The 13,384-nt window shown below is 38.3% G+C and overlaps 1 protein-coding gene across 1 annotated transcript in view; it reads right to left on the reverse strand.

The window, feature by feature from the left end:
- Gpc5 (glypican 5) overlaps positions 1–13,384 on the reverse strand; it is a 646,525-nt gene that overhangs the window by 283,532 nt on the left and 349,609 nt on the right. The gene's annotated exons all lie outside the window — the stretch shown is intronic.

The raw sequence follows: 13,384 nt of genomic DNA on the forward strand, positions 1-13,384 counted from the left end.
ATATGAAGTTGTTTAACCTTGACTCTGGATCTTAGTTCCCATAAAGGTTCCCATATATAGAGTTATAGAAACAAATACATAGTTTTAAAAAATAAAGTCATTAAAGAGACAGTAAAGGTAGTATAAAAAATAAGCCACGTAAAAATGGATATTACACAGAGAATCTGGATTGTGTTGTCTTTGGGATTTTTAACTGCAGAAAAACATTTGATTGTAAAAGCTGTTGAGTTAAACCAATATGCATATTTTAAAGATATCTTGACTTCAAAATTTGGATGTAAGGATATGTTACTTTGGAAAGGAGTCTCTGCTTTTGTTCCCACAGAAAGCCAAAGGCTATGGATTTGTTCCAGATTAAGATACATCAGGTTTGACCAGCCAAGACCCCCTGAAGGTCTCCAATGACACCATGGCCCAGATGATCCAACATCCAGAATGGTTTGAAGACATCTGGCTCAGACGATACAGCCTCATGGACTATTCCATAATTCTAAAATTTTCTTTGTTTCCCCATAAGATACAGCGCCCCCTTCCAGCAGGAAGTAGTAAGAGAAGCTACGCCCAAATTCCCAAATTATATGTAATTTTACTTTGTTAAGGTTAAAACCTTCCTTTTTGAAAAAAAAAGGGGGGGGGGAAGTGCTGTGGGATGTATGGCAAATGTGTTGCTAATTAATCAATAAAACACTGATTGGCCGTTGGCTAGGCAGGAAGTATAGGCGGGGCAAGGAGGAGAATAAAGCTGGGAAGTGGAAGGCTGAGTCAGAGAGACACTGCCAGCCGCCACGATGAGGAACAGCTTGTGAAGATGCCGGTAAGCCACGAGCCATGTGGCAAGGTATAGATTAAAGGAAATGGATTAATTTAAGCTATAAGAACAGTTAGCAAGAAGCCTGCCACGGCCATACAGTTTGAAAGCAACATAAGTCTCTGTGTTTACTTGGTCGGGTCTGAGAGGCTGTGGGACTGGCAGGTGAAAGAGATTTGCCCTGACTGTGGGCCAGGCAAGAAAACTCCAGCTACACCCATAAGAAATTATTATTTTAAGTTTAGATTGAATTCTGTGGATTGCATAATAAATTAAGGATAATTCCCTCAGGAATTTGCCAGTTTTCTTCTCAGTTAACTTGGACCTAGAGACTCCGTGAACCTGTGCTGAGCTCACCATGAACCTCCCTCTTCCTCTCAGCTGCCATACTATTTTATGATATTTGGAAACTCTCGAATTTAAGTGCCAAAGAGTAATCCAAAGGACTGAGAAGTCATGTGCAGAGCTGGGATCTCTTCATCCGTCTTTTCCTCATTAATTTCTCTCACACTGCCAAAGGCATTTTGAAAGTTCAAACTTGGTCATTTAGATCTTAAAGCCACAGTCTCTGGCCTTCATCTCAAGTTCTAGTGACCTGGAGCCACGTGATCTGAAAAATGCTTTATGCCAAAATCTAATAAATAGAGATCTCACCAGTCACCCTCCTCTGCATAAGGTGAAATTTTTCCTGGTGTTTTTGGTCATTCTCTTGTGCTTTAAATACCTGCTTTTCTATTTTTCTCAGGGTTTGTAATTCTTAGTTCCAACTCTGCTGTTATTATTAGAACTGGAAAAAAGTGCTTCCATTTAGTTTATTCTGGTTGTCATGAGCATTATGATTCAAATATTTTCAGTCTATAAAACCTGACAGCTTATTTTCTGACTCCACCAAGAATAGTTCAATGCTCTACCCTATACACATAGATGCATTTAGACACCACCCACAAAGGCTGTATTCAGTACTAAGAGCAACATTACGGACAGGCATATATATCCGATTCTACACTACGGGAGGAAGACTGAAAGCCTGCTGCTTGGAAAAGTTAAAAAGTTAGAAAAGGAATTAAAAATCCACAATAGCCATACCATGTTCTATTGTTATACATTTCTGCCTTCAAATCTGCAAATGTTAGCAAAAATATCATAATTTAATGATTAAAATCATAGACTTCTTTGTTGTCCTGAGTTATCACAAAGCTCCCATATGTAACTGATCAATTCTACAAAAGCAAATGACATAGAAAATTGCTGTCAGAATTAAATGTGTTATCTCTGATCCACACAGAAAATGCTCAACATTAGATTTTGCAATAACCATTAAATAAGTTTTATTACTATATTATATGAAAATTTAATCTCCTTGAAAAAAATTAAGAAAATTGTTTTGTTGATAGGTTTATATCATCTATCACAGCTGGGCAAACCATTCCAATATTATAGCATAGGAAGGAAAATAGGTATTTATTAGAGATGTACGATATACTAAATACTGCATCAGATAGTTTGACTGTGATTATATTTTATTTTCACAATACTGTAGAGTAAATACAAATTTTGTCTTTTCTGATGAAAAGAGTCAGTCATAAAAAACTAAACACAAGTTATCCAACATCAGTAAGCAATAACTTTCTCATCAGCATTAGAGCCTTAATGGGCCTAGCACATTTTACTTTTCCATGTAGTAAATTTCTATTGCTCTACAGTGAATACAGAGCCATTAAAATTTTAAATTTTAAAACACTACCTGAGGTTCAAACACATCTTGGACTTTCTTCCTCAGTCTCTCATGCTCCACCCTCTTCAGATTGGTGTCCTAATTTCTTCCTTCAAATCTAATGTTGACATAATCTGATTAAAATCTAATTTTTCTGTCATTATCTTTAATCTGTTTATTTCACTTTTATTGGATTGGCTCCCAAATTTAGTTTCATTATGTTCAAGATTTTTATGTAGCACATAATCACACATTAAACTGCTTAAGGCGATGGGAAGAGTCAGTGAAACTAATATAGTCTTCTCTCTGCCTAGAAGGCTTTACTTTTGTTTTATTAAATCACACATGGCTACTTACTGCTCCACCCAGTAAATGCATTCTGTACAAGCCTGTGACTCTAAGCATGGCTATAAAATGGTCTCCATTAGAACATTTTGCAGAACAAACAACCCTAATAATACTGATATTTCAAAGTGGTTTAGCCATTACGGAAATGGTTTCAGCACTACAAATGTCAGGTATTATATGTAAGATTCTAAGTGCTAGTTCTAGACACACTGAAGGACTAATGAAGGAGAAATGGAATGGCAGTTACATAAAGTGGGTGGAGACATCCCTGCATGGAATGATAATGGGTAAAGAGTGTTGTTATTATAACAACAATTTTGTTACATAAAAGTACTCAAAAGTACTTGTTTATACTAGAAGTTGCATTGTGGAATTTATATTACTTTGTACAGTTAGAGGCATAATTTTAAGGGATTGATAAAACACTGAAGTCAACAATGAACCACATATTTCAAATAAAGAAACTACAGATACAAAAATGGTAAGCCACTGGCCAAGAAAAGAAAAAACTAGTTCAGACATCCACTTTGCCTCAAACAGCCAAATTCCCTTGGGGGTATTAGTTAAGGATACTAAGTTGTAATTGTGCACTCATTTGATCTTGTGTGTTCTGTGGCAATGGTGCTGTAGGGTAAGATTGGCTATGAAGGAACTATTGTGCCAAATCCACATCTGAAAAGCATCAAGCAAACAAAAGGCACACACTTTAAGAATATGATTTGTTTTCATGTTCAGAAATAGACCATGGGAAAGAGCTGCAGATATGTGGAGTCTCTACATGATTGGCAGGTTATTTTTCATGTATCCATACAAAATATAAGACTTTCAGCTATGTACACTGAGAGGACAGAGTGAAAGATGTTTTCATAGCTCTTCTTTTTTTTACAGTTCCGCAATTTAAAACTTGAGATAAGTGCTATGTCTTTTACCATCAACACAGAGCTGAGTTGGGGGAAGGGGGAAAGGATAAAGAGGGAGAGCAACAAAAGAGATATCTTAATAGAGGGGGACATTATAAGGTTAGGGAGAAACCTGGTGCCAGGGAAACTCCCAGGAATCCACAAGGATGACCCCAGCTAAGACTCCTAGCAATAGTGGAGAGGGTGCCTGAATTGGCCTTCTCCTGTCATCAGATTGGTGAATACCCTGTCATCATAGAGTCTTCATTCAGTAACTGATGGAAGCAGATACCATAGATCCACAGCCAAGTGCTGGGCTGAGCTCTGGGAATCCAGCTGAAAAGAGGGAAGAGGGATTATATAAGCAAGGTGGGTCAAGATCATGATGGGGAAACCCACAGAGACAGCTGACCCAAGCTCATGGGAGCTCATGAACTCTGGACTGACAGCTAGGGAGTCTGTGTGGGACTGACATAAGCTCTCTGCATGTGGGTGATAGTTTTGTAGCGTGATCTGTTTTTGTTCCCTAGAAGTGGGACCAAGATCTGTCCCTGGTGCATGAGCTGACTTTTTAGAACCTATTCCCTATGGTCGGATGCCTTGCTCAGCCTTGATGCAGAGGGGAGGAGCTTGGTCCTGCCTCAACTTGGTATGCCATGTTTTGTTGACTCCTATGGGAGGCCTTACCCTTTCTGAGAAGTGGATTGGAGGGAAGAAAGGAGGTAGGGTGAGGAAATGGGAGGAGATCAGGGAGGAGAAATTGTAGTTGGTATGTAAAATACAGTAAACAATATTGATTCAAATATCTCCATTGTTTAGTAGATGTCTGAACATAAATATTTAAGACATTTAGTTTCAATTTAAATAGATAATTCTGAAATACTTAGTTACTATAGACACTAATGAAACTCTGCAAGTTCAAGTAACTGGTGTAAATTAACTTGAAAGGGATCTTCGGCATAGTAAATGGACCCTGACATAAAACTTCATTACAGGAAAAGAGACAGCTACCTAGCCTTCAATTCATAATTCAGGTGATTTTGGGTGAATGTAGGACCATTCCAGTTTCGAGATAATCTTGATCATAATGCAATTTTTTTCCATTCAACAATAAAATTTCCCTTTTCTCATTTGATTACTATTTGAAAGGTACACCCATAATATTTTGAAATATTAAGATTGTAACAGTATTTTCTACAATAATATCTATTTTTTAAACCCTGAGAAAAGACTAATAAAGTAAATTACAAATTATTCTTGATATTGAGAAAAGCTGTGTAACAAAAGACAACATGAAATTAATGAGACACCAAACATGAGCATCAGAAAAGACATTTCAAAATTTGAGTAAATGGAGATCAGCACAACACAAACACTACCACCACCAACAACAAGACATCCAGGCACTGAAAAACATTGTATAGATAGTAAACAGGAAAACAATGAGGAGACAGTAAATGAACAGTCACATTAGGCGAAAGGGACTGTAACTTAGAAGATGTAACTGCATACTTACTGAGTGTGGTGGTTAGTAAACTGATTTCAATTTGATAGGCTCTAGAATTACTTAAGAGGTAAATCTCTAAGCATGTCTGTGAGGGGCCTCTATAGTCATTTAATTGAGGTGGAAACACTCACCCTAAAGGTTTCCAGTCCCCTCATGGACTGAGGTTCTGGACTAAATAAAAAGGAGAAAGCAAGATGTTCAGCAGTTCCCATCATTCTGTTCAGCAGCTTCCATCATTCTGTTCCTGACTGTCAATGTCACGTCTGTCTCGTGCCCCTCTTGCCATGACTTCCCCACCATAATGGACCTGACTCTGTAATACAACATATGACCTGTGTTTCTACACATAAATGTTTTAATAGCTTAACTGCTAACCTCTCATGATTACTGGATGTTCATATTGTATGCATTCACTAAATTGAAGATGTATAACACTTTTAGTAACTGCACAATGTAAATATACAAAAGATCTTTCAATGGCTGTCATTAAGAGTTCTAAAAAAGCCAGGTGGTGGTGGCACATGCCTTTAATCCCAGGACTTTGGAGGCAGAGCCAGGTGGACCTCTGTGAGTTCGTGGCCAGCCTTATCTACAGAGTGAGATCCAGGACAGGCACCAAAGCTACACAGAGAAACCCTGTCTCTAAAACACACACACACACACACACACACACACACACACACACACACACACACGAGAAAAAAAAAAAAAGCTCTAAAAAGCCAGCTCTTGTATCCTGATCCTAGAGTCAGGGGGCCTCTTAAGCAGATTAAGCTACATAACTGTCTCGCTTATGCAGAGGGACTAGTCCAGTCCCATATAAGCTCCACAGCTGTTGGTCTAAAGTTCACGAGTTCCTACTAGTTTGGTTTGGTTGTCTCTGTAGGTTTCCCCACCATGATCTTGATGCCCCTTGCTCATAGAATCCTTCTCTCTCTTCTAATGGACTCCATAAGCTCTTCCTGGTACTTGGCTGTGGATCTCTGCATCTGCTTCAATCAGCTACTGGGTGAAGGCTTTATGATGACTATTAGGGTATTCACTGATCTGATTACTGGGGTAAGCCAGTTCAGGCTCCCTCTCCACTATTGCTAGTAGTCTAAGCTGGGGTCAGCTGACTACCTATGATGGGACACCTTGCACAGCCTTGATGCAGGGGGAAGGGCTTGCACCTGCCTCTACTTAATGTACCAGGCTCTGCTGATACGCTATTGGAAGCCTTACCTTGTTGGATGAGGGAAGGGGGGTGGATTGGGTTGGGGGAAAGGCTGGAGGGAGGGAAGAGGGGGATCTGTGGTGGGCATGTAAAATGAATAAAAAATTTCCTTAGTTAAAAAAAGACTTAATTCTAACACTTAAGGCCTGACTCAGTTCATTCAAGCAAACTTGGTTTTGATTTGTTTGTGAACCACTCATTAGTGATATCATTGATAGGCATATAGGTATAGATATAGATATGAATAACTTTGATGCTTGCTGCTTTATCGTATTATGCGTTTCACATTCCTATTCCCTATATACAAACATTGCCTATCAAGGGCCTACAGGGTCTAACATAAACTTTGCACTTGCCTGCTGTGGGATGGTCTGTATGTCAAATTAGTCTGATTGGTCAATAAATAAATCATTGATTGGCCAGTGGCTAGGCAGGAAGTATAGGCAGGACAAGGAGGAGAATAAAGCTGGGAAGTGGAAGGCTGAGTCAGAGACACTGCCAGCCGCCACGATGACAAACAGCATGTGAAGATGCCGGTAAGCCACGAGCCATGTGGCAAGGTATAGATGAATGGAAATGGATTAATGTAAGCTGTAAGAACAGTTAGCAAAAAGCCTGCCACGGCCATACAGTTTGTAACCAATATAAGTCTCTGTGTTTACTTGGTCGGGTCTGAGCGGCTGTGGGACTAGCAGGTGAGAGAGATTTGTCCTGACTGTGGGCCAGGCAGGAAAACTCTAGCTACACTTGCCAGTACTAAAATGCTAAGATGATTTTAGTACATACTTTTCCTTCAGCTATCTTAACTCAGATGGACAGTGTATTTTAGTTTCGGTTGCACTGTACAAAGTCCCAAGTTCAGATATTGAATATCCCCTGAGAGGTCACATGTTGAAAAGTTGACACCCCCCCCCCCAAACAGTAATGCAGGGAGGTGGTTGGCCCTTCATCTAACAAGGCCTACTGGAAGGTCCTTAGCTCTTTGTGGCTGTGCCTTTGAAAGAGACTGCTGGCTTCCTGTCTCTTTCACTTATTTTGCCTCATGGCCCTGAAGTAGGAGGTTTAACTCCACCACACCTTCCACATGATGCTTCATCATGACCCAGAGCTAGTCAGGGAAGCTATCATGGACTGGAATCATCTTTAAAACTCTGAGCCAAATAATTTCTCTAAGTTAATGACCTCAGTTACCTTGTTATAATAAAGAAAAGGTAACTAAATACAATACCAAAGCCAAAAAAAGGGGGGGGGGCAATACATGGTATCTTTACAAAACAGCTAATTTTAAATAATTTTCAAAGCAAAATCCTTACCTAACAGTATCTTTGATCAAATTTATGAACTAATTTCTTTATAAAGATACCTTAATAATGTCAGATGTATAGTGTTCATGGTAAGTAGAAAGGTATCAGACTCGGCAGCATTTGTTATTAGCAGGGAAGGTGAATAAAGTGCTGGATGAAAGAGCAGCGTGTGCACTGTGTGGGCCATCATTTGCATTTGGAGGCCTTTACACAGCACTGAACAAACAATTCACAGTTCTGACAAGGAAAAAATGCATGTTTGCCTCCAAGAATCCCCCCAGGAACTGTAATTTAGAAACCAAAACCAACAGCTCCCATGTGTAATATAGATTGTTTAGTTAGATAAGGCTAACTTGTAAGACATGACTAGCTAAATTACTAAGATGCTTATTTTACCTTTTCCTTTTCTCCTCTAAAGTCTTGTGTCATAAGCAGACATGATTACTATAGAACCCATCAGGTAATACTTAATATTCCACATTTTTCTCTAAAAATAGGTTATCAGTTCCCAGTTCCAAAAAATCAATATCACAGATTCTTAAGCATGCACTTGACAGTAAGTAGCTTGACTCTCTGGGAAAGATTTTGCATAGTTAATTATTGACTCATTCCATCTGGTGCAAGGATGCCATCTACAGGCATAACAGGACATTTCTGCCAACGTCTGAGATACTACAGAGAAAATGCTGCAAGAAGAATTCCGAAAGATGCCGTTCCTATCTAATTCTTTGAATTTTGTGACATTGGTGGAGGGGGTGGCAGTCCTGTGAGATTACATGAAAATATCTTTTGCAGTTTACTTATTTAACATTTTAAAAGTTTATATATTTGCCAAAAGACAGAATGATATATTCATAACTGGTATCATACACTGTGTTTGGAGGAAAACACAAAATAAAATAAAATAGCATACAAATATGAGGTGGAGTCTCCTATAAAAGTATCAAATTAAAATTCAAAATTAATACCGATAAAATAATTCAATCTGAGTTACTACCCACATGTATGAAAGAGTTAAGACAAAAATTGTTGATAGTGCAGAGTTGGGGAAAGATATTTGCAGCATATAGAAACTCAACACTGCCTCTCTTTAATTCTTATACCATCTCACTTATGGAGGTGCCTCTCTTTATTATACCACCTCACTTAGGGAGGCAGGTTTTTACAGAAACCCACCTAGAATACTTTATTTACCATGGCTACAGTGCTACCAAGTGGAAAAACAGAGCTATGTTCTCTAATCTCAAGACCAATCCCTTTCCATTTTACCAAAATAGGGAATTTTGAGGGCATATGTTCTTCAGATTTAAGAGATGGGTGTTCTGAAACTCATTTCTAGGTATCTACTCCCAGAAGACATCTTCCATGCAGCTCTGAAATATTGTTGCTGCACACCAACTACTCAGTTCTGATATTTTTCCTTGCAAAGATACACTATAAACAAAAATGGTAGTAAAGTATGATCCAGAAAACAGCTGGCTGCTGAGATGAATAAAGATATAGGACTAAACAGTTAATTCTCCTTCCCTTGATTTCTGTGCTGCAGAATCCATCCTTTATTAAAGCAGAGAGAATGAGAAAAGCAAAGAATGATTACAGTAGAGTGGAAGTTTTCCAACTGTGAAACCAAGGTCGTCACTTTCAGTGTGAAGTCTTCCATTAGAGTTTTGTTCTGTTGAAAGAAAGAAGCATGCCCTACAGTTCTCTGACAGTCATTCATTGATGTATTCATTCACTAAATATATCCAATACCGACCCTGCATGTCAAAAGCGAAGCATATTTATATATTTGACGCATACATACATATTTAAACAAGACGAATAGCCCTTGCCCATGAAGAGCTTACTATAGCAGAAGAGTGCATGCTGGGAAGGCAGTACTATCCACAGGCAAAAACTACACACAGCAAATCATCATTAAGTATTTATTGAATGAAGCCTTTGTGGCTGATTTAGGCTTCATTGATCACTTCTCTGAACTCTGAGGATGAAAAGACTCATTTTATGGCATTATTTAGCTAGGTAAGCCTCCCCAGAAATGTGTAATATATTATATTTCTTTTTATCTTGACATAATTATGTAAGCATTCAACAAGTATATTATTATATGTTAAAGAAAGTAGAGGAAGTGGAAAGGAGGAGTGAGATAATGAAAAAGGAAGCTGAGGCAGGGAAAGCTAAAGGGGAATCTCCTTTGCATTATTCTTGAAATCTTGAACAAAATTAACATAAAAATCAGGATCCTTCTTATATACAAATTACAAATGGTCTGAGAAAGAAATCAGGAATGTAATATCATTCACAATAGCCTCAAGAACATAAAACACCTTGGGGTAACTCTAACCAAACATGTTAAAAAACTTGCATGATAAAAATCTTAAGATATTGAAGAAATAAATTGAAAAAGACATCAGAAGATGGAAATATCTCCTATGCTCATGCATCTGTAGGATTAACATAATAAAAATGCCCATCCTACCAAAAGCAATCTACAGATTCAATGCAATCTCCATCAAAATTCCAACACAATTCTTCACAAAACTTGAAAGGACAATTTTTAGGTTCATATGGACCCAGAGTAGCTAAAACAACTTGAATAATAAAAAAAAAACTGCTGAAGGTATCACCATCCCAATCTAAAATTGTACTATAGAGCTATAATAATAAAAATAGCAGGGTATTGGCAAAAAAAAAACCCACCATAAATGTTGTTAATGGAATTAAGTTGAAGATTCATACATAAATCTATACACCTATAGACATCTGATTTTTTTAAATAAAGAAGTCAGAAACACACACTGGGAAAAAGACAGCATTTTCAACCAATGGAGCTGGTCAAACTGGATGGCCATCAAGTAAAAGCATGAAAACAGATCCACACATAACATCCTGTAAAAATTCAACTCCAATGGATCAAAAACCTCAGCATAAGGCCAGGTATACTGAATCTTATAGAAGAATAAAATGGGAAATAGTTTTCAACTCATTAGCAAAGGAGACAACTTCCTGATCAAACACCATTATCACAGGCACTAAGAGAAACAATTAATGGGACTTCATAAACTGAAAAGTTTCTGTATTCATTTGGACAAAATGGCAGGCTACACAATAGGAAAAGATTTTTCTCAACTACACATCTGATGGAGAGCTAATATCTAAAATTTATAAAGAACTCAAAATCTGGACATTATGAAAAACAACCCAGTTAAACAATGGAATATGATTGAAACAGTATCCTCAAAAGAGCAAACTCAAATGGCTGAGAAATAATTAAAGAAAGGGTCCATATTCTTAGTCAAGGCAATGTAAATAAAATGACTTTGGGATTTTATCTTAAAGCAGTCAAAATGCCCAAGATCAATAAAACAAATAAAAATGGCAGCTCTTGCCTGTGAGGATGTGGACTAAGTGCATCACTCATCCGTTGCCACTCACTATGAAAACCAGTATGATAGTTCATTGTGAAACTAGGAACAGATCTCCCTCAAGATGCACCTCTATCATGCTTTGGCATATACCCGAAAGTCTGTACATCTTATTGCAGAGACACTTGCTCAACCACATTCATTGCTGCTCTATTCAGAATCACCAGAAACTGGAAACAGACTAGGTGGTGTCAATGGATGAATGGAAGAAGAAAATGTGGTACATTTCACACAATGGAATATTACTCAGATGTTAAAAAAAAATGGAATCATGAAATTCACAGGTAAATGAATGGACCTAAAAAAAGTCATTCTGAGTGAGGTAACACAGATCCAAAAAGACAAATATTGTATGTACTTACTTATATATGGATATTAACTATAATGTCTTTGATAAGCAAGCTAAAATTCATAAAAAGGTGTTAGATACAAAGGAAGGAACTGGGGAGATGACTGGATCATCCTATGGAGGAGGAATAGATTGTCATGGGTGGGTGGTATAGGACTGGAACAAGATGATCAAACAGGGAAGGGGAGGAAGAGGATAAGGGAGGGAGCATGAGGAGAAACATAAAATTAAAGGCCATTTGATGAGTTGTATGAAACCTAATACAGTAGAAGCTTCCTAAAATATATACATATATTAATGTGATCTATATGGAATTGCCTAATAACAGGGGGAAATGGAGCCACAGCTGGACATCTCTTATCACCAAACAAAGACTCCAGTTCTAGGAATGAGTTAAATCTCACTGAGCTGTTGGTCAAAAGGGTCACACCAAACAACCCACGCTATTGCCAAGGCTGTCGGTTGTTCTCCATAAACTGATGGCAAGGCTCTATTGGGGAAGACGACACCCACAGAACTCACTGACATGGAGAAGTCAAGCTGGTGCCTACCTAGAGACTTCATCCCTACCAACTAGTTAGTATTCATAGTACTGGAAGGTACTCTACACACTACCAAAGGAGAAAGGTAAACACCAATCTGGCTATACACCCTTCCATTTACAATGGTGACCTAAGTGTGAAATGCACTAGCTTAATAGTGGCACAAAGCTTCTGGGTATAACCAACAAATATCTGACTAAATTAATACTCACTCCATGATGCAGAACCCATCTCCAACACTGCTCAGGTGGCCAAGAACCTAAGGGTAGATAGGCTAGGGACCTAGGGTAAAACTAAATATTACTGTTCTTCTAAAAGAACCTAGCAACAAAATGAATCCTTATGGACATTCTGCTATTCTCAGATCAGTGTCTAACTCAGCAGTTATCAGAGAATCTTCCTCCAGTAGTCCATGGGAAGAAATACAGAGACCCACAGCTGGACAATATGCAGAGAGTAAGAGACCTTTGAACACTTGGTCCTAAATGGGATGTCTCCATCAACTCCCTCCCCTCATGGCCCAGGGAACCCTGCAGAACAGGCAAAAAGATTGTAAGGTAGAGAGAGGATGGAGGACACTGTGTAAATAAGGCCTTCCAAGCAGAGCAGACCAATGCACATGTGTACTCACAGAGACCGTGGCAGCATGCACAGAACCTGCATAGGTTTGGAACTGATGGGATCCCAGTGCTGAGAGTGGAAGTGGACGCAAGCTTACAGCTCTAAAACAGAAGCTATCTCCAAGTGATAACCACTCAAATGAAATTTTAGTTTTCTCCAATGGACTCTCACGGGGTATAAAAACCACTCTTAAGGCCATGGCCAGCAGTAGGTTGTCAGCACAGAAGGAACTCAATGGTATTTTTGGTTTTTTGTCTTGCAATCCTTTGTATGGGCAGTTTTTCTATATGTCTTTTGCTTTTATATTACTGTTTCTGGTTTTGTGTTTTTTATGGAATTTCTGTGTTTGCCAATGTGTGTGTCTCTGCATCAATATATGTTCCTTGTGCTTTTTCTTTGGCCCTTTGTTTTCCTGTGTGTTTCTTTTTTTCTATTAAGGTTTGTTTTATCTTCTATTAACTTTCTCTTATTATTTTTTCTTTTAGATGCCTGTTTTCTAATGAGAAAGAGTTAAAATGTGGATTTGGGTGGGCGGTGAGGTGGGGAAGGTCTGAGAGGAACTGAGGGATAGGGAACCATGATCAGAATGTATTATATGAGAAAAATGTACTTTCAATAAAAAAATTTTCAAATGAATGGAGAAACTGGGCA

Source organism: Peromyscus eremicus, chromosome 9 (assembly GCF_949786415.1).
Source record: "Peromyscus eremicus chromosome 9, PerEre_H2_v1, whole genome shotgun sequence".
In the NCBI taxonomy this organism is placed as follows: domain Eukaryota; kingdom Metazoa; phylum Chordata; class Mammalia; order Rodentia; family Cricetidae; genus Peromyscus; species Peromyscus eremicus.